Raw genomic sequence first — 24,113 nt, forward strand, 5'->3', positions numbered from 1 at the left:
TATGATGCAAACATAAAGTAGACATATTGTATATGTGAATCAATATATAGTTAAGTTGATATGTCTATTTTCCTTACAATCATAGAGCTTCAAAGTAAAAAAAAATTCTAAATTTTCACATTTTTCATGACATTTTGGAAATTTTCACCAAGAAATGCAAGTATCAATGAAATGTTACCACTATGTTAATAAAGTAGAATATGTCACGAAAAAAAACTAACAAACAATCTCGGAATCAAATTCATAAGTAAAAGACTATGGGCTCCGATGGCCGTCACGCCCCTCCCATAGACTTACATTGTGGGGGCGGGACGTGACATCACGAGGGGGTGGGGGAGGGGTGCTATGAACACGGAAGCCCGCACACAGCGTTCGAAACTCAATGTTCTAGATGCTGGGTAGCAGAGTAACCCTTTAACTCCTTGGGGACGGAGGGTTTTCCAGTTTTTGCACTTTCGTTTTTTCCTCCTTACCTTTTAAAAATCATAACCCTTTCAATTTTGCAGCTAAAAATCCATATGATGGCTTATTTTTTTTGTGCCACCAATTCTACTTTGTAATGACATCAGTCATTTTACCCAAAAATCTACGGCGAAAGGGAAAAAAATTGTGCGACAAAATTGAAGAAAAAAATGCCATTTTGTAATTTTGAGGGCTTCTGTTTCTACGCAGTACATTTTTCGGTAAAAATGACACCTTCTCTTTATTCTGTAGGTACATACGATTAAAATGATACCCTACGTATATAGGTTTGATTTTGTTGTTCTTCTGGAAAAAATCATAACTACATGCAGGAAAATGTATACATTTAAAATTGTCATCTGAAGTGCGCCGTGATCTGAAGTTTTTAACGGTACCATTTATGTATTGATCGAACTTTATCACTTTTTATTCATTTTTTCATGATATAAAAAATGACCACAAATATGTTATTTTGGACTTTTTGGAATTTTTTTGCGCGTACGCCATTGACCGTGCGGTTTAATTAATTATATATTTTTATAATTCGGACATTTCCGCACACTGCGATACCACATGTTTATTTTTATTTACACAGTTTTTTTTTTATTGGGAAAAGGGGGTGATTCAAACTTTTATTAGGGAAGGGGTTAAATGATCTTTATTCACTCTTTTTTTGCAATGTTATAGGGGCTATAACACTGCAGACACTGATCTTTTACATTGATCAATGGTTTCTCATAGGCGCTATCTAAATAAATAATAATTTTGTTAAAGTTTGAGATTTTTTTAAGCAGTACAATAATATAGAAGTATGTAATCTTGGGTATCATGACAGAGATGTCAGCAGAGAGCACTGTGGTCAGACTGAAAAGAACATTTGAAAAAAAAAAAAATGTTTTCTACACGAGTGCCCCTTTAACCTGTTGGGGACGGAGGGCGTACAGGTACGCCCTCGTGTCCTGGTACTTAAGGACAGAGGGCATACCTGTATGGGCGGGGACCGGGATGACTGCTGATATCTATCAGCAGGCATCACGTGGCAATGCTCCCATGTCGGCAAACACGTGCGTCGGGGGGGGGGGGGGGCGTACCCGGCTTACCAGACCAGCGTCGGCAGTAATTGGAGCAGCGGCGGCGTCATCAGAGCAGTGGCCAGAAAGAGCATACCCCATAAGTGGATGTAAAGTGCTCTGCGGGTGAACTACAATGCTCAGAAGAGAAGGAGCGCCATTGGGCTTTGGAAAGAAAATTTGTCCGGAATTTAATGGGCTTTTGAAGAGAGAATTAGGCTTGAATTGAAGGCCATGTGCGTTTACAAAGACCCCATGGTGCCAGAACAGTGGACCCCCCCAACATGTGACCCCATTTTGGAAATGACACCCCTCACGGAATGTAATAAGGGGTGCAGTGAGCATTTACGCCCCACAATCTGTCTGACAGATTTTAAACAGTCATCTGTAAAAAGGAATTTTTCATTTGCACAGCCCACTGTTCCAAAATTCTGTCAAATGCCAGTGGGCTGTAAATACTCACTGCACCCCTTATTAACCCCTTAAGGACCCAGGACATCCGGGGACGTCCTGGTACCCTGGGCTTTAAGGACCCAGGACGTCCCTGGACGTCCTGGCGTTTTCCGGTCCCTGCCACGTGCCGGGCAGAGATCGGAACAGCATGCCTGCTGAAATCCGAGCGGGGTCCCGGCACCCCCACATGTCGACGATCGCCGGAGATCGCCTGTTAAATCACGCAAACGATCTTCGGCGATACGGGACACTTGCCCCCCCCCCCCGCCACAGTAGAAAAAAGGCGATGGCCTGCCGGGCATTTCCGGCAGCGGAGGCTTACGCTTTTTTAGCCTCCGATTCTGAATCTGCCAGGAAGATCCTACTTTTTTGTGTTCTTCCTCGCCCTACTCATCTAGTAGTGATGATGAGTCCCCTGTACGGCGGCAGAGACGCCGCCAGGCGAGGCCACGCACCCCCCACGAGAGTAATAGGAGTCCGGCCCCCCCCCCCAGACAAGTGCACCGGAGCCCCCCAGAGGGTTATCAGCCACGGATTCCTGAGTTTGTTGGCGACTCAGGAATCCGGATTGACCATGCTGGCTTCACTGATCTAGACTTTTTAAAGTTTGTTTTCAGTGACAGCCTGGTCAATCACATGGTGGAGCAAACGAACTTGTATGCCCAGCAGTTCATTGCCCACCACCCCGATTCGTTTTTGGCCAGGTTCAATGAATGGCACGCCATTGATGCAGCGGAAATGAGGACGTTTTGGGGCCTCACACTGCATATGGGCCTGGTCCAAAAACCAAGTGCTCATGATTACTGGAGCAGGGACGTCCTCTACCAGACCCCGCTTTACAGTATGGCGATGACACGGAAGCGGTTTGAGGCCATTCGGAAATGCCTGCATTATGCAGATAATGCGGCATGTCCGCCCCGAGGTGATCCCACCTATGACCGGCTTTACAAAGTGAGGCCGGTCAACGATCACTTTCTGGCCAAATTTTTGGAGGCCTACGTACCACTCAGGGACCTCTCGGTAGATGAGTCTCTCATCAGTTTTAAGGGGAGACTCATCTTCCGCCAGTATATTCCCTCGAAGCGGACGCAGTATGGCGTGAAACTCTACAAACTCTGCGAGAGTACCTCCGGGTACACTTGCAAGTTTAGAGTATATGAGGGACGAGATTCTCGTATTGAACCCCCAGAATGTCCCCCCACTCTGGGCGTTAGCGGGAAACTCGTTTGGGACCTTATGCACCCATTGCTGGATAAGGATTTCCACGTGTACATGGATAACTTTTATACCAGCATCCCTCTGTTTAAATCTCTTTCCGCCAGATCCACGTCCGCTTGTGGGACCGTGCGGAAGAACCAAAGAGGCCTCCCTCTAAATTTGGTCCAGACGCCTATCCCCAAGGGTGAGTCCCGTTCCCTGACCCATGATAACCTGTTGTTGGTGAAGTATAAGAGGGATGTCCTTATACTCACCACTATTCATGGGAATGGCAGCACCCCTGTCCCTGTGTGAGGTACCGTGGGACCGGTCCTCAAGCCTATTTGTATTCTGGACTACAATCGGTATATGGGGGGGGGGGGGGGGAGTTGATCTCTCAGATCAAGTCCTCAAGCCATATAACGCCATGCGGAAAACACAGGCATGGTACAAAAAAGTTGCGGTCTACTTGGTACAAGTTGCCATGTACAACGCTTTTGTACTATCCCAGTACGCTGACAACACAGGGACATTCCTCCAGTACCAAAAAGTAGTCCTAAGGTTCCTGATCTTTGCTGACCGGGAAAGATCAGGCCAGACTTCCCAAGGGTCTGGAGTTATAGGCGCCAGGATCGTCCCAGGCCAACACTTTCCAGGTGAGATCCCCCCCCAGTGGAAAGAAGGGACTGTCCCATAAAAAATGCAGAGTGTGTTACAGGAAGGGGATGCGGAAGGACACCAGGTATCAATGTGACACCAGATAATCCGGTCCTCTGCATAGGCTGCTTCAGGGAGTATAACACTTCCAAGGAGCACAAAATTTTCACTTTTCATTAGAATTTTCCATAATTTGCCCAATGTACCAAGTTCAGAGTACATTATATAACCCCCATAAATCACAAAATTTCCCCAAAAAACCTGAAAACCCCCCCCCCCCAAAAAAACAAAAAACCTCTGGGGGTGTTTTTTCAAAAATGGGTCATAGGTCACTGAGTCACTATCATCGGGGACTTTTTTATGTTGCCTCAAATGCGCTGCACTCTCTCTCCACCTGAGCGGGGTGCGCATTTGAGGCAACAGGTTAGGGATGGCCACACACATCACATTCCCAGAATGATGACTCAGAGCATAGGGTTTTGGGCGGGCATATTTTTTTTTAGTTTTGGCTATGCTCTGGGTCATTCTGGGAACATATCCTGTTTTATTATTCTCTGGCCCACTGTACCCCATATTACGGGCCTGTGTATCCCACCTGTCTACCCGTTACGGTCCGTTGTCCCCCATAGTATTCCCCTATTTTAGGGCTCAGTGCTCCCCCCATTAACGCTCCTTGAGTAGGGGGTCCCACATCCTGGCTGCTGTGAAAAGCTCAAGGCCCCTGACTGACCTCCCACTCCAAGACCTGGTGTGCTGGTGTGCACCCACGGAGCCAAAATCATCCAAAAATAAGGTATGTCATTACTCCAAAGAAATGTATTTACAAATTGTGGGGTGTCTTTTCTGCTATTAATCCTTGTAAAAATGTGAACATTTTGAGGAAAACCCACATTTTAGTGAAAAAAATAAATATTTTTTTACCTATGCAAAAGTTGCGAAACCCCTGTCGGGTATTAAGGCTTACTTTACCCCTTGTTACGTTCCTCAAGGGGTCTAGTTTCCAAAATGGTATGCCATGTGTGGCTTTTTTGCTGTCCTGGCACCATAGGGGCTTCCTAAATGCGACACGTCCCCCCCCCCCCCCCACATTTCAGCAAAGTTTGCAAATGTGACTCCTTCTCTTCTGAGCATTGTGGTGCTCCTGCAGTGCACTTGACGTACACTTATGGGGTACCTCCATACTCAGAAGAGATGGGGTTACAAATTTTGGGGGGTATTTTCTGCTATTAACCCTTGCAAAAATGTGAAATTTGAAAATGTTATTTTTTTTACATATGCAAAAGTCGTGAAACCCCTGTGGGGTATTAAGGCTCACTTAATTCCTTGTTACGTTCCTCAAGGGGTCTAGTTTCCAAAATGGTATGGCATGTGGGTTTTTCTTTGCTGTCCTGGCACCATAGGGGCTTCCTAAATGCGACATGCCCCCCGAGCAAAATTTGCTCTCAAAAAGCCAAATAGGACTCCTTTTCTTCTGAGCATTGTAGTTTGCCCGTAGTGCACTTCAGGTCAACTTATGGGATACTTCCATACTCAGAAGAGATGGGGTTACAAATTTTGGGGGGTATTTTCTGCTATTAACCCTTGCAAAAATGTGAAATTTGGGGGGACACACATTTTAGTGAATAAAAAATATTTTTTTTTACATATGCAAAAGTTGTGAAACCCCTGTGGGGTATTAAGGCTCACTTAATTCCTTGTTACGTTCCTCAAGGGGTCTAGTTTCCAAAATGGTATGCCATGTGTTTTTTTTTTGCTGTCCTGGCACCATAGGGGCTTCCTAAATGCGACATGCCCCCCCCCCCGAGCAAAATTTGCTCTCAAAAAGCCAAATAGGACTTCTTCACTTCTGAGCATTGTAGTTTGCCCGTTGTGCGCTTCAGGTCAACTTATGGGGTACCTCCATACTCAAAAGAGATGGGGTTACAAATTTTGGGGGGTATTTTCTGCTATTAACCCTTGCAAAAAATTGAAATTTGGGGGGGAAACATTTTAGTGAAAAAAAAAAAATATTTTTTTACATATGCAAAAGTCGTGAAACACCTGTGGGGTATTAAGGCTCACTTAATTCCTTGTTACGTTCCTCAAGGGGTCTAGTTTCCAAAATGGTATGGCATGTGTTTTTTTTTTTTGCTGTTCTCGCACCATAGGGGCTTCCTAAATGCAACAGGGCCCCCAAAAACCATTTCAGAAAAACATACTCTCCAAAATCCCCTTGTCGCTCCTTCGCCCTCTACTGCGCCCGTTGAACACTTTACATAGACATATGAGGTATGTCCTTACTCAAGAGAAATTGGGCTACAAATACAGGTATAAATTTTCTCCTTTTACCCCTTGTAAAACTAAAATAATTGGATCTACAAGAACATGCGAGTGTAAAAAAATAAAGATTGTGAATTTTCTCCTTCACTTTGCTACTATTCCTGTGAAACACCTAAAGGGTTAAAACGCTGACTGAATGTCATTTTGAATACTTTGGGGGGGTGCAGTTTTTATAATGGGGTCATTTGTGGGGTATTTCTAAGATGAAGACCCTTCAAATCCACTTCAAACCTGAACTGGTCCCTGAAAAATAGTGAGTTTGAAAATTTTGTGAAAAATTGGAAAATTGCTGTTGAAATTTGAAGCCCTCTGGTGTCTTCCAAAAGTAAAAACACTTCAATTTTATGATGCAAACATAAAGTAGACATATTGTATATGTGAATAAAAAAAATGTATTTGGAATATCCATTTTACTTACAAGCAGAGAGCTTCAAAGTTAGAAAAATGCAAAATTTTCAAATTTTTCATATAATTTGGGGATTTTTAACCAAGGAAGGAAGCAAGTTACCACAAAATTTTAGCACTATGTTAAAGTAGAATATGTCATGGAAAAAACAATCTCAGAATCAGAATGATAACTAAAAGCATTCCAGAGTTATTAAATGTTTAAAGTGACAGTGGTCAGATGTGCAAAAAACGCTCTGGTCCTAAGGTGTAAAATGGCTAGGTCCTTAAGGGGTTAAATTCTGTGAGGGGTGTAGTTTCCAAAATGGGGTCACATGTGGCGGGGGTCCACTGTTCTGGCACCAAGGGGGCTTTGTAAACGGACATGGCCCGCAACTTCCATTCCAACCAAGTTCTCTTTCCAAAAGCCCAATGGTGCTCCTCCTCTTCTGAGCATTGTAATTCGCCCGCAGAGCACTTTACATCCACATATGGGGTATTTCCATACTCAGAAAAAATGGGGTTACAAATTTTAGGGGGGCTTTTTCTCCTATAACCCCTTGTGAAAATGAAAAATTTGGGTTAACACCATTTTATTAAAAATGTTTTTATTTTTAAGTCCCGATTTAACGAAAGTTTGTCAGTCACCTGTGAGGTGTTAAGGCTCACTGTAGCCCTTGTTACGTTCCTTGAGAGATGTAGTTTCCAAAATAATATGCCATGTGTTTTTTTTTTTTTTCTTGCTGATCTGACACCATGGGGGCTTCCTAAATGTGACATGCCCCCCAAAAACGATTTCAGCAAAATTCGCTCTCCAAAAGCCCAATGTGGCTCATTTCCCTCTGAGCCCTCTAGAGCACCCACAGAACACTTTACATCTACATATGAGGTATTTCCTCACTCGAGAGAAATAGGGTTGCACATTTTGGGGGGCATTTTCACCTATTACTCCTTGTGAAAATGAAAAGTTTGGGGTAACACCAGCATTTTAGTGTTAAAATACAAATTTTTCATTTTCACATCCCAATTTAACAAAAGTTTGTCAATCACCTGTGGGGTGTTAATGCTCACTATACCCCTTGTTACGTTCCTTGAGGGGTGTAGTTTCCAAAATTGTGCGCCATGTTTTTTTCTTCTCCTGTTCTGGCATCATGGGGGCTTCTAAATGGGACATGCCGCCCCAAAACAATTTCAGCAAAATTCGCTCTCCAAAATGCCACTGTCGCTCCTTCCCTTCTGAGCTCTCTAGTGCACTTTATATCCACATGAGGCATTTCAATTCATTACAAGTTTTAGGGGGCCTTTTTTACCTTTCATCCCTTGTAAAAATGGGGCTACAATAAAATTTTACTGTAAAAAAAAAAAAATATGGAGATTTAGATTTTTCTCCATTTTGCTGCTATTCCTGTGAAACACCTAAAGGGTTAAACTTTTTGAATGACATTTTGAATACTTTGAGGGGTGCAGTTTTCATAATGGGGTCCATTATAGGGTATTTCCAACATAAAGACCCGCAAATTCACTTCTAAACTTAACTGGTCCCTGAAAAATTCGAATTTTGAAATTTTCGGGAAAAATTGGAAAATTGCTGCTAAACTTTGAAGGCCTCTGATGTCTTCAAAAATTAAAAACATGTCAACTTTATGGTGCAAACATAAAGTTGACATATCTACTGTACGTGTGAATACACCATTAGGGTAGGGTCACAGAACACATATGCAGCGTATTTTACACTACAGATCTGCTGGTGACCCGGCCCTTAGTGTGCCTCTAGCTGTTCCTCCTGCTCACAGCGGCAATCCGCCACACAGAGCAGTCACACAGGGGCCTATGAGTCGCCGTGTGGGCTCACAGTCTACTCACAGACATCTGAGTACACTGCGCATGCATGCAGTGACTCGCACAGTGATTCGCCCTGTGTGACTGCTCGGAGCGGCGGATGGGGGGGGGGGGTGACAGCTGGAGGCAGACTGAAGGTTGAGTCATCGGCTGATCGGCAGCGTAAAATAGGCTGCGTATCCTTGTATTTTGACCCTACCGTTAGGATGCATTCACATGTACGTATTTTCTGCAGCAGATCTGCTTTATTTTATCCTTGACTTACCAGCAAAAATAAGCAGCAGGAAAAAAACCTGTAGAAAATAAGCATCTGAAAATCTGTAGCAAAATCCACACTTAAATACTCAACAAGATCCGCTCGTGTGAATGAGCCCTAACGGTAGGTTCACACATGCGTATTTTTGCTGCAGATCTTGCTACCCATTGTTCAGATGAGCAAATCCACAGCGTATATTACACTGTGGATATGCCGCCAAAGGACCCCTACAGGGTGCCTCAGATGTGCCTGCTCGGAATGACAATCCGCCGCTACGAGCAGTCACACTGCTGCGATGTGCAAGTTGCCGCACATGTGCAGTGTACTTGCACACATGGTGCCACTCCCCCTGCTCCCTGAGCTAGGCCGAGAGAAGCCGTAATATGCAAGTATACTGCAGTGTAGGGGTGTGAATCGCCAAGAATTTGGCGATTCGATTCGAATCGCGATACCAGTGTGGCGATTCGATATATCGCGATACCGTCTAGGTGACGATACATCGCGATATATCGCCCACCTGGGAGCATTCACAGATCCCAATAGACGCCGCTGTCAGCTTTGACAGCGGCGATCTAGTACTCCGGTGCTCACTTTTCTCATGTTATCCCGTCCGGGCTGCAAAATAAAATAAAACGCACTTTATCTTACCTGCCAACGAGCCCGCGGAGCTCCGGTACAGGTGTTCGGTCCCCAGGCTGTATTCTTCTTATTTCCTGTTAGTCCGGCACGTCACATGGAGCTTCAGCCTATCACCAGCGGAGGCGGGACATCGCTGCGGCTGGTGATAGGCTGAAGCTCCATGTGATGTGCCGGACTAACAGGAAGTAAGAAGAATACAGCCCGGGGACCGAACACCTGTACCGGAGCTCCGGGGGCTCGTTGGCAGGTAAGAGAAAGTGCGTTTTATTAAAAATTCCACATCCCTAAAAGAATCGATTCAAAAATATTTTGAATAGATTCTGTATCGGCAAATGAAAAATCGCGATTATCGCGAGAATCGATTTTTTCTTACATCCCTACTGCAGTGTGTCTGCTCGTAGCAGCGTATAGCTGCTATGAGCAGGCACGTCTGAGGGACACTGTAGGGGCCCTTCAGCGGCGGATCCCCAGCGTTAAATACCCTGTGGATCCGCTCGTCTGAACGTACCCTTAGGGTGAATTCACACGTACAGTATCCTTCGCATATTTGATGCGCAAATTTTTAACCTGCAGATTTGATCGTGTGTTCAGTCATTTAGCTTATATTGAAATCTGCAGCACAAAATCTGCAAGTTCAAAATCTGCGCAGGATACTGTACGTGTGAATTCACCTTTAGGGTGCGTTCATACGCTAGTAGCTAGCAGCGAGTTTCCCGCTGCCAGAAACACATTGCCAATTACGCTACCATTGATTTAAATGGGTCTGCGGACAGTCCACAAATCTGACACTATTGCGGACTGTCTGTGGACCCATTCAAATCAATGGTGGTGTAACTCGCAGCAGGTTTACCGCAGCATGAAAACCGCTGCTAGTAATAGCGTGTGAACGCACCCTCAGGGTGCGTTCACATGTGCGTAAATGCTGCTGCAGATTTGCTTCAGCAGATTTTGCTGCCCATTCATGTCAATGGGCAGCAAAATCTGCAGCAGATCTACAGCAAAAATAAGCACATGTGAACGTATGCTTAGTTTATGTCCACACATACAGTATCTGCTGCATATTTTGTGCAGCTGATTTTGCTACCCATTAACTTTCATGGGTAGCAGAATCAGCTGCAGACAATTTGCAGCAGATTCTGTACATGTGAACGTACCTTTAGGGTACGTTCACACGGACAGATCCGCCACCGATGGACCCTACAGCTGCGCCTGCTCGTAGCAGCAATCCGACGCTGTGACGTGCAAGTCCCTGCGTGCATGCAAGGTCTACTGGCACACATTGCGGGTGCTCTCGGTTTAGCCCAGGGAGCAGCAGCAATATTCGCAAGTACACTGCGCATGAGCAGGCACAGCTGAAGGCACAATGTAGGGTCCATAGTCGGCGGATCTGCAGTGTAAAATGCGCTACTGATCCTTCCGTGTAAAAGTACCCTTAGGGTGCATTCATACGTACATATTTTTGCTGCAGATCTGCAGCAGATTTGCTGCCGTAGGTTTTGCTGCCCATTGACTTTAATGGACAGCAAAATCTGCTGAAGCCAATCCGCAGCAAAAATACGCACATGTGAACGAACCCTAAGGGTCTGTTCACTTGGGCTGATTACCTGCGGAATTTCCGCAGCGTATTTGCTGCAGAAAATCTGCAGCAGACTGTTACCATTGACTACAATGGGTCGGAAGGAAAATCTGCCTCTACTACAGATTTTCTGCTGAACAATTAAGGTTAATAGCAAAATCTGCAGCGGATTTTCCACAGCAAATACGGAAATTCCGAAGGTAATCGGACCATGTGAACAGATCCTTGGGGTGCGTTCAGATAAGCAGATCCACAGCGTATTTTTCACTGCGGATCCACTGCTGAAGGACCCCTACAGGGTGCCTCAGATGTGCCTTCTTGGAGTGGCAATACGCTGCTTCGAGCAGACACACTGCTGCGATAGAATCAAAGACGAATGACCAGGGAGTCAGGAGTTTGTCTGGTGCAGAGAGGAACCATCAGACAGCCAAGTAAAATCAATGGATTTATTAGATGCAACGCGTTTCGCTGCGCATGCGCAGCTTCAGCTTGATGAAGCTGCGCATGCGCAGCGAAACGCGTTGCATCTAATAAATCCATTGATTTTACTTGGCTGTCTGATGGTTCCTCTCTGCGCCAGACAAACTCCTGACTCCCTGGTCATTCGTCTTTGATTCTACACTTACCCAGGAGGGCTGCAGTGGACCTGCTTTCATATCTCTTCTGCTCCTAACCTTGTTGTGTGTGGGCGCACAACCTACTTCGGTAAGCAGCTTGGGAATCACCTTCCCCTACCCCCACCTGCAAGATCTACTGATCCCGCACATGAGGCGCCTTCCTTCCTTTCTCTAGATTACACTGCTGCGATGTGAAAGTTGCCGCGCATGCTCTGTGCACTCGCACAAATCGCGGCTGCTCCCTGATCTAGGCCGAGAGCAGCCGCAACGTGCGAGTATACTGCACATCTGTGCGGCGACTCACACATTGCAGTCTGTCTGCTCGTAGCAGCGTATTGCCGTTCCGAGCAAGCACATCTAAAGGCACCCTGTAAACTGTCATTCGGTGGCGGATCCGCAGCGTAAAATACACTGTGGATCTGTTCGTCTGAACGTACCCTTAGGCTGGAAGTGCTTTCTCTCTAACGTTTCCGCCAGCTCCTCCAAGCTGGCAGGGATTCTAACTGCAGTTTATGCTTACTAAAAAGCATAACCTGTCATAAATTTGGTGAGCGGGTGGGAGCTTGTCCCCTTTCTGCAAAGCCATGCCCATTCAGCGAGGATGGCGAAAAACAGTTTCAAAATTTTTGCATATAGCTTGATCTTGTGCAAAAATTATGCGATTTGCAGTTTTTAAAGGGGTTCTCCGGTGCTTAGACATCTTATCCCCTATCCAAAGGATCGAGGATAAGATGCCTGATTGCGGGAGTCCCGCCGCTGGGGACCCCCGTGATCTTGCACGCGGCACCCCGTTTGTAATCAGTCCCCAGAGCGTGTTCGCTCCGGGTCTGATTACTGTCGATCACGGGGCCGGCGGCGTGTGACATCACGCTCAAGATCACGGGGGTCCCCAGCAGATAGGGTAATCCAACTCTTTTAGGAACAACTCTGTGCCAGTATTCGGTGCACAAATACACTGGCAGTAAATGACCTAGTCCAGTGGTCTCCAACCTGCGGACCTCCAGATGTTGCAAAACTACAACTCCCAGCATGCCAGGACAGCCGTTGGCAGTTGTAGTTTTGCAACATCTGGAGGTCCACAGGTTGGAGAGACCACTGACCTAGTGTAACATAGTGAAATCAATGGGACTCTGCTGCAGTGGAATATTCCTGTGGTATTTCGCTGTGTGAACATAGCCTTTGACAGCTAACCAGTGTATAGCATTCACGTACTTTATCAGCAGGCAAAAAAAAAAACCACAACATGCAGTGTCAACAAAGCCTTAGACTACATTCGGTTTATACGAAATGTAGTGTAGTTTTAGACAGATGTAAAGCGACTCCTAATGTTAACCCCAAATTGTTGACAAACTGTAGTGTGTGAGGGGCACCAGAAGAAGCATCTCGCCTCCCGTTCGCACAGTGCACAGTTCTCCCGCCGTTTCTCTGTGAAGAGCTGCCCGGCCTCCCCTCAGCAGTAGCAGCCGTCGCCCTGGTGAGCTCCGCATGCTGCGCCTCCTCACGACATACTGCAGGGCTCCCACATCACACGTCTGGAGACTGCAACAGCCTGCGCTTCCCCAACACACTAATCACCAAACTAGGAAGGTCATTTTCCACCCCCCTCTCAAATCGATCAAGAGACAGCCTCGTCGACGCAACTTCCCGCCCATTTTGTTGCCTAGGCGCCGCCCACTGGCTGGGCAGTGCCTGCTTGAGACAGCTCTGGATCCGGAGGTGCTGACGCCCGATGGGTGAAGAGCTGGTGATTGTGCCCCTCACCAACCCACAGGATTCCCCGCACCCAGAGGCCAGATAGCTCCTTTGAGTGTCCCCCCACTCTGCCCCCCTAGCCGAGCGGTTCGGTGCGCCGCGGTCCCACTGCTCGGGCATTTACGGTAAGTGGCAACAGGGCATGTAGTTGTTGCACTATTATATCCGTGTTTTCTTCAGGGGCGTTGGATATATATATATATATATATATATATATATATATATATATACGGTACACACGTCAAGCTTCTTGGCTTATTTGTGCCCAGTACTACTCCTGGTAGAAGTATGCTTCACCTCGGGCTCTGCAGCGCGATGCCATAAGGGGAGAACTTGCGTGTCTTGTCTATACTAACTTCCATTGCCAGCAGCATACAGTGACACTGAAGAACTGCACTGCATTGGTTAACTAGTGCGGGCATGGGCGTGCTCCTCAATGGGCAGAAATATGTGCCTTTACTATGCATTCCACATACACTGGCATGACAAGCTTGTGTATTACATCATTGTGGATTGTGTGTGTGTTTGTAGACAGATAGAGACACACACACACACACACACACACACACACACACACACGTCAGATGGTGCATATTTAACCCATTTCAATCTCTTTGATAGATTAGCTCTTCTTGTCTATTAAGAAGCAGAATTTCCTATGGCATTGTAGTAGCATTGGCCCATCCTTCATTGGGTGCCTATTGCCATCACCTATTTTATTACCTCCCCCAGAGCCTGACTTCTTCAGGGGGTGACTGCCTCTGGAAAGCTTGGGGTTTCCCTGTCACAAGGTCTTTTTTCCCAGTGGAAAACTTGCTACAACTTTCCATGTACAGTAGCTGTGAGTCATCTGAGATCCATTCATTTCACTGTACGTGTTGCAGTAGCACATGCATGGACATGTTGTGGAATTACAGTAAGGATTTTTATCTGTATTGCTTGGAATATTAAAAGCTGCGACTAAATCCTAGAAGGTGATATATGTATTGTAAAATCTACTCTTGTTCTTATAAATGTCATAAATAGCGATTAGGCAGTGATTGTATGTGATTTGCCATGTAAGATTGTCACTGGGTATTGGCATGAAGCAGTCATTTCCAACCTTTTTAGGATATGTTCACATGCAGTGGATTTCTTCATTGCAAATCCGTCACAGAATTCCATTGCAAATCTGTTGCACAATACTCATGTTTTAATTTTGTCCCCCCCCCAAAAAAAAAAAAAAGAAAATGGATGTGCTGTTCTGCAGCATTTCGGATACACACGATTGTAAATGTTTCTGCAACATGTGCATTTCATTTCACAAATGCATCGAGATGCATGGAACATTTGCAGATATTTCTGCAACAAAACATCCACATGTGAACTTATCCACTGACATTTTTCTGTTACTTGCTTAAAAAAAATATATAAAAAAAAAAATATATATATTTTTTTTACCTCAGATCTGTTATACGTCTGGGAATGCTACAGCCGTAAGTGCTGTTTGACATTCGATAAGCATCTAGTCCTTTGGATCTGCTGTCATTGGATCTGCCGCTACTAAATATTGCTGTGTTCTTGGGTACTCCTAACTATATTGTAAGGAATGCCAGGAAACATTGCTCTATAGGCCTATATAGAAATGACCCATTATTTCATTGTAATAAGGAAATATTTATATCACAATATCAGAGATTGTACATTTCACATATCGGGTCAGCCGATCAGTTCTTTGTTTACCTTCAATTTACTAGAGAATAATGCCCTATTTAATGTATTTATATAGGCACGTTTATCATTAGGAATCCTTGTAATGCTTTATATTAGGCAATTGAAATGGCTTATTACAGCACCATAATCTCAGTTCTCCAAGATGACCTTGGCAAAGGATACTGGTTGAGAGGGGCTCTTTTTCAAATTCAGATAGCACACAGAGGTGCACTCAGAAATCACATGATGCAGTCACTGAAAGTGCAATGCCCCTGTATTATTTTTATAGTTGTAAATGGGCAGAATGTCCGCCCGGAAAACACGAATGGCATCCACAGAAACAATAAACCTGTTCATTATTTCTGCGGACACTGAAACATCTGCCGCGGAAATTCCGCCGTGTGTACAGTGCAGCAGAATCACGTTTTTCTGGCGGATTGTGCTTGGAAATTCCGCTGTGTGAACAAACCTTCCCTGAACTGCATGACCTTAAAGGGAACCAATCATCAGATATTACCCTCTATAACGCTTGGTAAAGCCTTACATAGGGTAAAATCTTTATCCTCACCATCCTTGGGGGATGCTCCTGCCCCATGAATAGTGAGGATATGAACTTATAAACTAGTCACTGCCACGGCCTTAAGTTGTCCCCCTGGGCGGGAATCTCCTCTCACCTAGTCCAGTTCTTCGGCCTGGCAGCGACGCCCCCTCGGCTTGATTGATGGGCTGCATCATCACTCTGCTTACTGAACAGACGGAGCAGAGCGATGACGCGGCCTTCAATCAAGCGGAGGGGCTTTGCCCAGCATTATATAGTGTAAACTCTGATTGGTTCCCTTTAAAAGGTGGCCTTCTTACATCATTCCTCTAAGAAGAAAAGCAAGTGATCCAAGAAAAAAATGAAGTATTTGTATGTGGCTAAAGGGGTTGTCTCATGAAGACCTAAAAAAGCTGATTAATCTGGTTCCATTTCCTAAAACCTTCAGTGATAAGCAACAGGGAAGTACAGTCCATACATAGACAACACTGGCCTACCAGAGCAAGAGCCAACCTTTAAAGGGGTTGTGCACTGCCCTGACTTTCGGAGCTCCGCTCACAGCGTCCTGAAGTTCATTACTCCGAATGCTGTGTGCGGGCTTCCGTGTTCGCAGCCGCCGGGCGTGACGTCTCGCTCGCCCCCTCGCGACATCTCGCTCGCCCCCTCGCGACGTCTCGCTCGCCCCCTTGTGATGTCTTGCCCGCCCCCTCAACGAAAGTCTATGGGAAGGGGGCGCGACCGTGTCACGACGGCACGAGTGGGCGGTCGAGGGGCCGGGCGTGACGTCACGCCCGGCGGCCGCAAACACGGAAGCCCGCACACAGCGTTCGGAGTAATGAACTTCCGGACGCTGTGAGTGGAGCTCCGAAAATTAGGGCAGCGCACAACCCCTTTAAATGGGCATTGTCTGATCCAGAAACTTTTTATATGTTGTTACTGATGAATATTAAAGACCTTTCGTAATTTGGTTGTTTACATTTTTTTTTTTATAAAAGAAAACAGCTCCTAAAAATCCCACCGCTAGGGGTCCCCATACCTACTGGGACACTAACCAGTCCTGCAGCAGTATCAGCCTTGTCCATGAGTCATAGACAAGAGAAGGCTGCATGATCAGACACACCCTTCCACCACCACAAGGGGGGACATGCCCCCTCCCACCGCACACCAATCACCTCCCACCACCACAAGAGGTCCAGCCGCACTAAATGCGAGTTTCTACTGTACTGGTGAGTGCTGCCATCTTCTTCTACGTATTGGACTAAAACCCTACTGTGTTGATCCAGAGGAAGGCAAACATCCATGCTCCCCTTGAACGCCAAAACAGAATCAGCAGCATGGGTGACTGCTTTTGCGCATGCGCAAGACACGCTTCATCAGACACGCGCAACAGCTATCACCCATGCTGCTGATTCTGTTTTGCGTTCTGGTCCGGCCACACTATATGGGAATTTTGCACCATAACCCTTGGGGACTCAGGGTTTTTGCACTTTCAATTCAATGTTTTTCAATTTTGCACCTACAGACTCATATGATGGCTTTTTTTTTACGCCACAAATTCAACTTTGTAATAACATCAGTCATTTTATCCAAAAATCTACGGCGAAACAAAAAAAAAATAAAAAAATCATTGTGCGACAAAATTGAAAAAAAGACAAAACTATTTTGTAATTTTTGGGGGCTTCTGTTTCTATGCAGTGCATTTTTCAGTAAAAATTACACCTTATCTTTATTCTGTAGGTCCATACGATTAAAGTGATACCCTACTTATTTAAGGTTGATTTTCTTACTTCTGGAAAAAATCATAACTACATGCAGGAAAATTAAAGTGTTTAAAAATGTCCTTCTGACCCCTATAACTTTTTTTTTTTTTTTTATTTCTCCACATACGGGGCGGTATCGGTACCATTTTTGTTTTGATCTGACTTTTTGATCGCTTTTTATTAATTTTTTTTATGGTATAAAAAGTGACCAAAAATACGCTTTTGTGGACTTTTTCTTTTTACATGTACACCATTGACCATGCGGTGTAATTAGCAATATATTTTTATAATTAGGACATTTACGCACGCGGCATTACCACATATGTTTATTTTTATTTCCATAGTTTTTTTCCATAAAAAAGTCAGCCGGATTGAGCTGCCGGGAATTACATTTTAGAAACGGCGATCAACTTTGATCACCTCATTTAAAGGGTTAATACAGGACATGACCGTGATCAGTGATGTCCGGTATTAGCCCCGGGTCCTGGCTACCATTAGCCGCCGGGACCGACCTGATATATCGCGGGAGTGGGCGCAGGACGTACAGATATGCCCTGAGTCCTTAAGAGGTTAATAAAGAAGACTTTCTACTGTACTGGTGAGTGCTGCCATCTTCTCCTACGTATTGGATTACTATGGACTTTTTATGCTACATTGGTACAGCACCTGTGTTTTTACAGTAATTGCACCAGTGCTTTAGTAGTACACCTGTGTCTGCATTTAGCATTGTCATAACACTCTAGCGGGGGACTACAACTATAGGGGCTTTGTGCTGACCACTGTGATTTTCTTTTGCCATACAGTAGGGTTTTAGGTTGACCTCGATGGACCCTTGTCTTTTTTTCAACCGTACAAACCATGTTACTATATTACCTTTATTCATAATGTTGAGAGGGAAAAATGTTTGAGCTTGTTGAATTTCAGACACCTTGATCCTTTGTATTGTTGGTAGATAAATTGCTGGCGGTCTCCCAGTAGACAAAACTAGCATACTCTGCTGAGCTGAGAATACACATGTATGTGAAGTTTAACCCCTTAACGACCACAGACGTAAATGTACGTCCTGGTGCTCCAGTACTTAGCGCACAAGGATGTACATTTATGTCCTGTACATGACCGCGAGCAATGGAGCGATGATCAGGTCATGTGCGGCAGGTCCCGGCTGCTGATAGCAGCCAGGGACCCGCCGGTAATGGCCGTGATCGTCCGGATGTCTACCATTAACCCCTCAGATGCCGTGATCAATATCATGGCATCGGCGGCAGCGCAGCTATAATTTATGCTAATCTGATTGTCTGGCACGGCCGCAGGGATCAGATCAGCTAACATGGCGGATGGAGGTCCCCTCACCTGCCTCCTCCACCTTCCCAGCTTCTTCTGCTCTGGTCTGAGATCGAGCAGACCAGAGCAGAAGATAGCCAATAACACTGATCAGTGCTATGCATAGCATTGAACAGTATTAGCAATCAACTGATTGCTATAAATATTAAAATATAATGTTAAAGGGGTATTCCAGGAAAATACTTTTTTATATATATATATATATATATCAACTGGCTCCAGAAAGTTAAACAGATTTGTAAGTTACTTCTATTAAAAAATCTTAATCCTTTTAGTACTTATGAGCTTCTGAAGTTAAGGTTGTTCTTTTCTGTCTAAATCCTCTCTGATGACACCTGTCTCGGGAAACGCCCAGTTTAGAAGAGGTTTGATATGGGGATTTGCTTCTAAACTGGGCGTCTGTGCTCTCTGCTGACCTCTACTGTCCATTTTAGGAACTGTCCAGAGCAGCACATGTTTGCTATGGGGATTTTCTCCTGCTCCGGACAGTTCCTAAAATGGACAGCAGAGGTCAGCAGAGAGCCCTGTGGTTGTGACAGAAGAGAAATCCATAAAGAAAAGCATTTCCTCCATAGTATATAGCCTCTAATAAGTACTGGAAGGATTAAGATTTTTTAAATAGAAATAATTTACAAATCTGTTTCTTTCTGGCACCAATTCATTTAACCCCCTTAAGGACCAGCACAAGTAAACCTGTACGCCTCTGAAAGACCAGGCCTGTCTTTTCAAATCGGGGATGTCTGTCTTTATTAGAGAATAACTCTGGTAACGTTTTGCCAATCACGATAATTCTGACATTGTTTTTTTGTCACACATTGTCCTTCATGTACATAATAAAAGTAAGCTGATATCATTTGTTTTTTTTTTTTACAATGCAAAAAATCATGAAATGTAAAAAAAAATTAAGATTTTTTGCAATTTTAACCCCTTAACGACGCAGGACGTATATTTACGTCCCGCGCCGGCTCCCGCGATATGAAGCGGGATCGCGCCGCGATCCCGCATCATATCGCGTGGGTCCCGGCGCTAATCAACGGCCGGGACCCGCGGCTAATACCACACATCGCCGATCGCGGCGATGTGCGGTATTAACCCTTTAGAAGCGGCGGTCAAAGCTGACCGCCGCTTCTAAAGTGAAACTGAAAGTATACCGGCTGCTCAGTCGGGCTGTTCGGGACCGCCGCAGTGAAATCGCGGCGTCCCGAGCAGCTGATCGGACACCGGGAGGGCTCTTACCTGCCTCCTCGGTGTCCGATCGACGAATGACTGCTCCGTGCCTGAGATCCAGGCAGGAGCAGTCAAGCGCCGATAATGCTGATCACAGGCGTGTTAATACACGCCTGTGATCAGGATGAGAGATCAGTGTGTGCAGTGTTATAGGTCCCTATGGGACCTATAACACTGCAAAAAAAAAGTAAAAAAAAAGTGTTACTAAAGGTCATTTAACCCCTTCCCTAATAAAAGTTTGAATCACCCCCCTTTTCCCATAAAAAAATAAAACAGTGTAAAAAAAAAAAAAAATAAACATATGTGGTATCGCAGCGTGCGTAAATGTCCGAACTATAAAAATATATCATTAATTAAGCCGTACGGTCAATGGCGTACGCGCAAAAAAATTCCAAAGTCCAAAAAAGCGTATTTTGGTAACTTTTAATAACATAAAAAAAATGAATAAAAAGTGATCAAAAAGTCAGATCAAAACAAAAATCATACCAATAAAAACTTCAGATCACGGCGCAAAAAATGAGTCCTCATACCGCCCCGTACGTGGAAAAATTAAAAAGTTATAGGGGTCAGAAGATGACATTTTTAAACGTATAAATTTTCCTGCATGTAGTTATGATTTTTTCCAGAAGTGCGACAAAATCAAACCTATATAAGTAGGGTATCATTTTAACCGTATGGACCTACAGAATAATGATAAGGTGTAATTTTTACCGAAATATGCACTGCGTAGAAACGGAAGCCCCCAAAAGTTACAAAATGGCGTTTTTTTTCGATTTTGTCGCACAATGATTTTTTTTCCCGTTTTGCCGTGTATTTTTGGGTAAAATGACTAATGTCACTGCAAAGTAGAATTGGCAATGCAAAAAATAAGCCATAATATGGATTTTTAGGTGGAAAATTGAAAGGGTTATGATTTTTAAAAGGTAAGGAGGAAAAAACGAAAGTGCAAAAACGGGAAAACCCTGAGTCCTTAAGGGGTTAACACTAATAGGTTGCATATATTTATACTTACTGACCAAATAGTTTATGAAACTTATACTTTCAGACGTCTACTTTATTTTGACAGCATTTTTTTTGTTTTTAATCCATATTTTAAATTAATTAGAAGCCTAACAATTTAACTTGAAACTTTGAAAAGTACATCTTTTTTTATGTGCAATGCAAGGTTTGCAGAAATTTGAAGGTGGTAGAACATAGGAACACCCCCCAAATGACCCCATTTTAAATTTGAGACCCTTCAAGGTATTCGCTAGGGGGTACAGTGAGTATTTTAACACCATAGTTTTTTGGCAGGAATTATTACAAAGTCAGTGTTAAAAATCCGAAATTTGCATTTTTTCACAAATGCATCATTTGTGGGTCATATTTTTTGTACATCACTTCTGATATTGCAAGAAATGCACCCTATATTTTATTAAGCTGCTCGGCCCGTGTTTGGAAGTATCCCCACTTAGGCCATATTTGGTTCCATATTTGGCTTTCAGGGCATCATTTTAGGCCAAATGGATTATAGGCCGCACTTCATGCCTGCAAAGGGTTTTACCTGCCAGAACCATACAGAACCCCACAAGTGACCCCATTTTGGAAACTACACCCCCTAAAGTGTTCATCTAGACCAAAAGTGAGTACTATGAGTCCTTTTTGTGTGGCTGGAATGGATACAAAGTCAGTGGAAACATTTTAAATTTCTTTTTTTTCACAAATGCATTATTTGTGGGACATATTTTTTGTACATTGCATCTGAAAAGTAGAAAATGCGCCCCATATTTTATTACGCTGTTCGTCCCGTGTTCGGTAATACCCCCGCTTAAACCATATTTGGTTGCATGGCCACATGGTGTGACCCAAAAGGAGAGGATCACCTTTTGGCTTTCAGGATATCATTATACAAATTATGGGCCGCACTTCAACTTGCAAAGCATTCTAGCTGTCAGAACAATACCGCATCCCCAGAAGTGACCCCATTTTCGAAACTACACCCCCTAAAGTATTCACCTAGGGCAAAAGTGAGCGCATTGAGCCCTTATTGTGGGGCTAGAATTATTTCAAAGTCAGTGGAAAAAATAGAAATGAGCTTTTTTCCCCCACAAATTCTTTTTGTGGGACATCATTTTGGGAAGTCGCTTTTAACCGGAGAAGACCTGGGCGTCCTACTAAAGACCCCCGGCTGCCCAGGTAAACAGCTCCACACCGCGATAGTTGCGGGGTTCTACAGGAGAGAGACTGAGGGAGCCCCCTCCCTCTGTTAAAACTCCTTACAGCTCGCGGTCGCTTCCGACCGCGGCTGTAAGTGTTAAACTGTCGGGACCGAAGTTTTCTTCTGTCCCGGCAGTAACGCAGGTTCCCGCCCGCCGGGGATTACACACAGCACATCGTGATCGCGCTGCGGGGTGCTGCAGAGGGGACAGAGGGAGCTCCCTCCCTCTGTCATAACACTTACAGCCCGCGGCCACTTCCGACCGCGGCTGTAAGGGTTAAAATGCCGGGACTGAAGTTTACTTCGGTCCCGGCATTGCAGCAGGGTCCCGGCTGTGTGTTACAGCCAAGTCCCTGCTGCGATCTCGTGGGTGCACTGAGCAGCACCCACGAGAGCCATGGACGAGTATACACGTCCTAATGGCTGAACGTGCATTCAGCCTGGACGTGTATACACGTCCATGGTCCTTAAGGTGTTAAAAAAAAAAAAGTTTTCCACCGGAGTACCCCTTTAACCTCTTAAGGACCTATGACGTACCGGTATGTCATGAGTCTGCTCCCGTTCTATAACGCGGGGCCACGCGTTAAAGCGGGTTGGGCCCGGCCGGGACATGTGGCTAATAGCGCGCGGCACTGATCACGTTGCCGCGTCGCTATTAACCCTTTAGACGCGTCGTTCAAAGTTGATCGCAGCGTCTAAAGTGAAACTAAACTAATCCCGGTTAGCTCAGGGGGCTGTTCGGGTTCGTCGCAGTGAAATGGCGGCATCCCGAACAGCTGTAGTACACGAGGTGGGTCCCCTTTCCTGCCTCCATGCTGTCCGATCGCCGAATGACTGCTCAGTGCCTGAGATCCAGGCATGAGCAGTCAAGCGGCAGAATCATTGATCACTGGTTTCCTATGAGAAACCAGTGATCAATGTAAAAGATCAGTGTGTGCAGTGTTATAGGTCCCTATGGGAGCTATAACACTGCAAAAAAAAAAAAGTTAATAAAGATTATTTAACCCCTTCCCTAATAAAAGTTTGAATCACCCCCCTTTTCTCATAAAAACAAACAAACTGTAAATAAAATTTAACATATATGGTATCGCTGCATGCGGATATGTCCGAATTATAAAAATATATCATTAATTTAACTGCACGGTCAATGGCGTACGCGCAAAATAGCCTATTTTTGGTCACTTTTTATATCAGGAAAAAAATGAGTCCGATCAATACAAAAATGGTACCGCTAAAAAGTTTAGATTACGGCACAAAAATTGAGCCCTCATACCGCCCCATACTCGGAAAAATAAAAAAGTTTTTATAGGGGTCAGAATATGACCATTTTAAACGTATTCATTTTCCTGCATGTAGTTATGATTTTTTCCAGAAGTAAGACAAAATCAAACCTATATAAGTAGGGTATCATTTTAATCGTATGGACCTACAGAATAAAGATAAGGTGTTATTTTTACCGAAAAATGTACTACGTAGAAACCGAAGCCCCCAAAAGCTATGAAATGGCGTTTTTTCTTCAATTTTGTCGCACAATGATTTTTTTCCGTTTCAACGTAGATTAATGGATAAAATGATTGACGTCATTACAAAGTAGAATTGGTTGTGCAAAAAATAAAGAGTTATGATTTTTTAAAGGTAAGGAGGAATGACTTAAATCATTTTAATAACAAAATCTACCCCCCCAAAAAAAAAAAAATAATATATAAATATATATATATTTGTGGGGTGAAATTGAAAAAATAAAGAAAACGCCATTTTGTTACTTTTGGGGGCTTCCGTTTCTACGCAATGCATTTTTCATTAAAAATGACATATTTTTATTCTGTAGGACCATACGATTACAAGAATACCCAATTTATGTAGGCTTTATTTTATTTTATTTTAAAAGTCTAACTACATGCAACAAAATTAGTATGTTTAAAATTATCTTCTGACCCCCATAACTTTTTTTTTCCGCATATAGGGCTATATGAAGGCTAATTTTTTGTCCCGTGGTCTGTAGTTTTTATTGGTACTATTATTCTTTTGATGGGACTTTTTGATCGCTTTTTATTAATATTTTTATTGCATATGAAGTGACCAAAAATGCACAATTTTTAACTTTGGTATTTTTTTACGTTAACGCCATCGACCGCGT

General features: G+C 44.2%; 1 protein-coding gene across 1 annotated transcript in view; it reads left to right on the top strand.

Annotated features, from left to right (window-relative positions):
* Window positions 1–12,805: 12,805 nt before the first annotated feature.
* ATP2B4 (ATPase plasma membrane Ca2+ transporting 4) overlaps window positions 12,806–24,113 on the top strand; it is a 243,136-nt gene continuing 231,828 nt past the window's right edge. Inside the window, exon 1 of the mRNA XM_056560150.1 lies at window positions 12,806–13,346. The gene's annotated coding sequence lies outside the window, so the exon portion shown is untranslated. The remainder of the gene's footprint in view (window positions 13,347–24,113) is intronic.

This window comes from Hyla sarda, chromosome 2, assembly GCF_029499605.1.
Source record: "Hyla sarda isolate aHylSar1 chromosome 2, aHylSar1.hap1, whole genome shotgun sequence".
NCBI classification, from domain to species: Eukaryota; Metazoa; Chordata; class Amphibia; order Anura; family Hylidae; genus Hyla; species Hyla sarda.